Here is a 6,156-nt window from a genome sequence, read left to right as displayed (position 1 = left end):
ACCACGACATAACTAGATGGCTTGGTGGGGTGTTTTGTGAAAAAATGAAATTCGTGATTTTTGAGATGTGAGGGTTGGAAAGGCCTACAAATGTCTGCAAATGAATACCATGAAAATCTTGGTGCACGAAAGTTTTGAGTTTGGCGGGCTTTGCACATGGCCAAGGTTGGCGGTGCACCACGGCATAGCTAGATGGCTTGGTGTGGAGTTTTGTTAAAAAATGAAATTCGTGATTTTTGAGATGTGAGGGTTGGAAAGGGCTACAAATGTCCCCAAATGAATACCATGAAATTCTTGGTGCATGAAAGTTTTGAGTTCGGAGGGTTTTGCATATGGCAAGGTTGTCAGTGCACCACGGCATACCTTGATTGGGTGGTGGGGAGTTTTGTGAAAAAATGAAATTCGTGGTTTTTGAGATGTGAGGGTTGGAAAGGCCTACAAATGTCCGCAAATGAATACCATGAAAATCTTGGTGCACGAAAGTTTTGAGTTCGGAGGGTTTTGCACTTAGCCAAGTTGGTCGGTGCACTGCGGCATAGCTAGATGGCTTGTTGGGGAGTTTTGTGAAAAAATGAAATTCGTGGTTTTTGAGATGTGAGGGTTGGAAAGGCCTACAAATGTCCCCAAATGAATACCATGAAAATCTTGGTGCACGAAAGTTTTCAGTTTGGAGTGTTTTGCACATGGCCAAGGTTGGCGGTGCACCACGGCATAGGTGGCTTGGTGGGGTGTTTTGTGAAAAAAATGAAATGCGTGGTTTTTGAGATGTGAGGGTTGAAAAGGCCTACAAATATCCCCAAATGAATACCATGAAATTCTTGGTGCACGAAAGTTTTGAGTTCGGAGGGGTTTGCACATGGCTAGGTTGTCGGTGCACCACGAATAGCTTGATTGCTTGGTGGGGAGTTTTGTGAAAAAATGAAATTCGTGGTTTTTGAGATGTGAGGGTTGGAAAGGCCTACAAATGTCCCCAAATGAAGACCATTAAATTCTTGGTGAATTAAAGTTTTGAGTTCGGAGGGTTTTGCACATGGCCAAGGTTGGCGGTGCACCACGACATAACTAGATGGCTTGGTGGGGTGTTTTGTGAAAAAATGAAATTCGTGATTTTTGAGATGTGAGGGTTGGAAAGGCCTACAAATGTCTGCAAATGAATACCATGAAAATCTTGGTGCACGAAAGTTTTGAGTTTGGCGGGTTTTGCACATGGCCAAGGTTGGCGGTGCACCACGGCATAGCTAGATGGCTTGGTGTGGAGTTTTGTTAAAAAATGAAATTCGTGATTTTTGAGATGTGAGGGTTGGAAAGGGCTACAAATGTCCCCAAATGAATACCATGAAATTCTTGGTGCATGAAAGTTTTGAGTTCGGAGGGTTTTGCATATGGCAAGGTTGTCAGTGCACCACGGCATACCTTGATTGGGTGGTGGGGAGTTTTGTGAAAAAATGAAATTCGTGGTTTTTGAGATGTGAGGGTTGGAAAGGCTTACAAATTTCCCCAAATGAAGACCATTAAATTCTTGGTGCATGAAAGTTTTGAGTTCGGAGGGGTTTGCACATGGCAAGCTTGTCGGTGCACCACGGTATAACTTGATTGATTGGTGGGTAGTTTTGTGAAAAAATGAAATTCGTGGTTTTTGAGATGTGAGGGTTGGAAAGGCCTACAAATGTCCCCAAATGAAGACCATTAAGTTCTTGGTGAATGAAAGTTTTGAGTTCGGAGGGTTTTGCACATGGCCAAGGTTGGCGGTGCACCACAGCATAACTTGATTGGTTGGTGGGGAGTTTTGTGAAAAAATGAAATTCGTGGGTTTGAGATGTGAGGGTTGGAAAGGCCTACAAATGTCCCCAAATGAAGACCATTAAGTTCTTGGTGAATGAAAGTTTTGAGTTCGGAGGGTTTTGCACATGGCCAAGGTTGGCGGTGCACCACGGCATAGCTAGATGGCTTGGTGTGGAGTTTTGTTAAAAAATGAAATTCGTGATTTTTGAGATGTGAGGGTTGGAAAGGCCTACAAATGTCCCCAAATGAATACCATTAAAATCTTGGTGCACGAAAGTTTTGACTTTGGAGGGTTTTGCACATGGCCAAGGTTGGCGGTGCACCACGATATAGGTAGATGGCTTGGTGGGGAGTTTTGTCAAAAAATGAAATTCGTGGTTTTTGAGATGTGAGGGTTGGAAAGGCCTACAAATGTCACCAAATGAGTACTGTAAAAGTTTTGGTGCACGAAAGTTTTGAATTGGATGGAGTTTGCACTTGGCCAAGTTAGTCGGTGCACCGCCGCATAACTAGATGGCTTGGTGGGGAGTTTTGTGAAAAAATGAAATTCGTGGTTTTTGAGATGTGAGGGTTGGAAAGGCCTACAAATGTCCCCAAATGAAGACCATTAAATTCTTGGTGAATTAAAGTTTTGAGTTCGGAGGGTTTTGCACATGGCCAAGGTTGGCGGTGCACCACGACATAACTAGATGGCTTGGTGGGGTGTTTTGTGAAAAAATGAAATTCGTGATTTTTGAGATGTGAGGGTTGGAAAGGCCTACAAATGTCTGCAAATGAATACCATGAAAATCTTGGTGCACGAAAGTTTTGAGTTTGGCGGGTTTTGCACATGGCCAAGGTTGGCGGTGCACGATGACATATGTGGCTTGGTGGGGAGTTTTGTGAAAAAATGAAATTCGTGATTTTTGAGATATGAGGGTTGGAAAGGCCTACAAATGTCCGCAAATGAATACCATGAAAATCTTGGTGCACGAAAGGTTTGAGTTCGGAGGGTTTTGCACTTAGCCAAGTTGGTCGGTGCACTGCGGCATAGCTAGATGGCTTGTTGGGGAGTTTTGTGAAAAAATGAAATTCGTGGTTTTTGAGATGTGAGGGTTGGAAAGGCCTACAAATGTCCCCAAATGAATACCATGAAAATCTTGGTGCACGAAAGTTTTCAGTTCGGAGTGTTTTGCACATGGCCAAGGTTGGCGGTGCACCACGGCATAGGTGGCTTGGTGGGGTGTTTTGTGAAAAAAATGAAATGCGTGGTTTTTGAGATGTGAGGGTTGAAAAGGCCTACAAATATCCCCAAATGAATACCATGAAATTCTTGGTGCACGAAAGTTTTGAGTTCGGAGGGGTTTGCACATGGCTAGGTTGTCGGTGCACCACGAATAGCTTGATTGCTTGGTGGGGAGTTTTGTGAAAAAATGAAATTCGTGGTTTTTGAGATGCGAGGGTTGGAAAGGCCTACAAATGTCCCCAAATGAAGACCATTAAATTCTTGGTGAATTAAAGTTTTGAGTTCGGAGGGTTTTGCACATGGCCAAGGTTGGCGGTGCACCACGACATAACTAGATGGCTTGGTGGGGTGTTTTGTGAAAAAATGAAATTCGTGATTTTTGAGATGTGAGGGTTGGAAAGGCCTACAAATGTCTGCAAATGAATACCATGAAAATCTTGGTGCACGAAAGTTTTGAGTTTGGCGGGTTTTGCACATGGCCAAGGTTGGCGGTGCACGACGACATATGTGGCTTGGTGGGGAGTTTTGTGAAAAAATGAAATTCGTGATTTTTGAGATGTGAGGGTTGGAAAGGGCTACAAATGTCCCCAAATGAATACCATGAAATTCTTGGTGCATGAAAGTTTTGAGTTCGGAGGGTTTTGCATATGGCAAGGTTGTCAGTGCACCACGGCATACCTTGATTGGTTGGTGGGGAGTTTTGTGAAAAAATGAAATTCGTGGTTTTTGAGATGTGAGGGTTGGAAAGGCTTACAAATTTCCCCAAATGAAGACCATGAAAATCTTGGTGCACGAAAAATTTCAGTTTGGAGTGTTTTGCACATGGCCAAGGTTGGCGGTGCACCACGGCATAGGTGGCTTGGTGGGGTGTTTTGTGAAAAAAATGAAATGCGTGGTTTTTGAGATGTGAGGGTTGAAAAGGCCTACAAATATCCCCAAATGAATACCATGAAATTCTTGGTGCACGAAAGTTTTGAGTTCGGAGGGGTTTGCACATGGCTAGGTTGTCGGTGCACCACGAATAGCTTGATTGCTTGGTGGGGAGTTTTGTGAAAAAATGAAATTCGTGGTTTTTGAGATGTGAGGGTTGGAAAGGCCTACAAATGTCCCCAAATGAAGACCATTAAATTCTTGGTGAATTAAAGTTTTGAGTTCGGAGGGTTTTGCACATGGCCAAGGTTGGCGGTGCACCACGACATAACTAGATGGCTTGGTGGGGTGTTTTGTGAAAAAATGAAATTCGTGATTTTTGAGATGTGAGGGTTGGAAAGGCCTACAAATGTCTGCAAATGAATACCATGAAAATCTTGGTGCACGAAAGTTTTGAGTTTGGCGGGTTTTGCACATGGCCAAGGTTGGCGGTGCACCACGGCATAGCTAGATGGCTTGGTGTGGAGTTTTGTTAAAAAATGAAATTCGTGATTTTTGAGATGTGAGGGTTGGAAAGGGCTACAAATGTCCCCAAATGAATACCATGAAATTCTTGGTGCATGAAAGTTTTGAGTTCGGAGGGTTTTGCATATGGCAAGGTTGTCAGTGCACCACGGCATACCTTGATTGGGTGGTGGGGAGTTTTGTGAAAAAATGAAATTCGTGGTTTTTGAGATGTGAGGGTTGGAAAGGCTTACAAATTTCCCCAAATGAAGACCATTAAATTCTTGGTGCATGAAAGTTTTGAGTTCGGAGGGGTTTGCACATGGCAAGCTTGTCGGTGCACCACGGTATAACTTGATTGATTGGTGGGTAGTTTTGTGAAAAAATGAAATTCGTGGTTTTTGAGATGTGAGGGTTGGAAAGGCCTACAAATGTCCCCAAATGAAGACCATTAAGTTCTTGGTGAATGAAAGTTTTGAGTTCGGAGGGTTTTGCACATGGCCAAGGTTGGCGGTGCACCACAGCATAACTTGATTGGTTGGTGGGGAGTTTTGTGAAAAAATGAAATTCGTGGGTTTGAGATGTGAGGGTTGGAAAGGCCTACAAATGTCCCCAAATGAAGACCATTAAGTTCTTGGTGAATGAAAGTTTTGAGTTCGGAGGGTTTTGCACATGGCCAAGGTTGGCGGTGCACCACGGCATAGCTAGATGGCTTGGTGTGGAGTTTTGTTAAAAAATGAAATTCGTGATTTTTGAGATGTGAGGGTTGGAAAGGCCTACAAATGTCCCCAAATGAATACCATTAAAATCTTGGTGCACGAAAGTTTTGACTTTGGAGGGTTTTGCACATGGCCAAGGTTGGCGGTGCACCACGATATAGGTAGATGGCTTGGTGGGGAGTTTTGTCAAAAAATGAAATTCGTGGTTTTTGAGATGTGAGGGTTGGAAAGGCCTACAAATGTCACCAAATGAGTACTGTAAAAGTTTTGGTGCACGAAAGTTTTGAATTGGATGGAGTTTGCACTTGGCCAAGTTAGTCGGTGCACCGCCGCATCACTAGATGGCTTGGTGGGGAGTTTTGTGAAAAAATGAAATTCGTGGTTTTTGAGATGTGAGGGTTGGAAAGGCCTACAAATGTCCCCAAATGAAGACCATTAAATTCTTGGTGAATTAAAGTTTTGAGTTCGGAGGGTTTTGCACATGGCCAAGGTTGGCGGTGCACCACGACATAACTAGATGGCTTGGTGGGGTGTTTTGTGAAAAAATGAAATTCGTGATTTTTGAGATGTGAGGGTTGGAAAGGCCTACAAATGTCTGCAAATGAATACCATGAAAATCTTGGTGCACGAAAGTTTTGAGTTTGGCGGGTTTTGCACATGGCCAAGGTTGGCGGTGCACGATGACATATGTGGCTTGGTGGGGAGTTTTGTGAAAAAATGAAATTCGTGATTTTTGAGATATGAGGGTTGGAAAGGCCTACAAATGTCTGCAAATGAATACCATGAAAATCTTGGTGCACGAAAGGTTTGAGTTCGGAGGGTTTTGCACTTAGCCAAGTTGGTCGGTGCACTGCGGCATAGCTAGATGGCTTGTTGGGGAGTTTTGTGAAAAAATGAAATTCGTGGTTTTTGAGATGTGAGGGTTGGAAATGCCTACAAATGTCCCCAAATGAATACCATGAAATTCTTGGCGCACGAAAGTTTTGAGTTCGGAGGGTTTTGGACATGGCCAAGATTGGCGGTGCACGACGGCATAGGTAGCTTGGTAGGGAGTTT

This window comes from Vigna unguiculata, chromosome 10 (assembly GCF_037176805.1).
Source record: "Vigna unguiculata cultivar grain cowpea cultivar isolate G323 ecotype 2 chromosome 10, ASM3717680v1, whole genome shotgun sequence".
Lineage (NCBI taxonomy): Eukaryota > Viridiplantae > Streptophyta > Magnoliopsida > Fabales > Fabaceae > Vigna > Vigna unguiculata.
This window is presented reverse-complemented; position numbering follows the sequence as displayed.